Source organism: Echinops telfairi, unplaced genomic scaffold (assembly GCF_000313985.2).
Source record: "Echinops telfairi isolate 266 unplaced genomic scaffold, ASM31398v2 ScPeMD7_7468;HRSCAF=8506_2, whole genome shotgun sequence".
Taxonomy (NCBI): Eukaryota; Metazoa; Chordata; class Mammalia; order Afrosoricida; family Tenrecidae; genus Echinops; species Echinops telfairi.
In genome coordinates this window covers 472,111-472,530 of record NW_022111371.1, presented here as the reverse complement: position 1 = coordinate 472,530, position 420 = coordinate 472,111, and positions in this window count along the sequence as shown.

Below are 420 nucleotides of genomic sequence, written 5' to 3'. Positions count from 1 at the left end.
CAAATGCATAGATTTATTTTCTGGTCTACCTTATTCAGTGTCCAGCTTTCATATACATATTAGGCAATGGAAAATACCATGGCTTGGGTCAGGTGCACCTTAGTCCTCAAAGGAATACCCTGGCTTTTCCACACGTTCAAGAGGTCTTGTGCAGCAGCAATGTGTGCTTTGATCTCGACTGCTGCTTTCGTGATCACTGATTGTGGATCCAAGCAAGACAAAACCCTTGACAACTTCAGTCTTTTCTCTGTTTATCATGATGTTACCTATTGGTCCAGGTGTGAGGATTTTGGTTTTCTTTACACTGAGTTTTAATCCATACTGAAGGCTGCAATCCTTAACTTTTATCAGCAAGTATTTCAGGGCCTCCCCATAATCAGTAAGCAAGGCTGTGTTATCATCTTCATATTGCAGGTGATT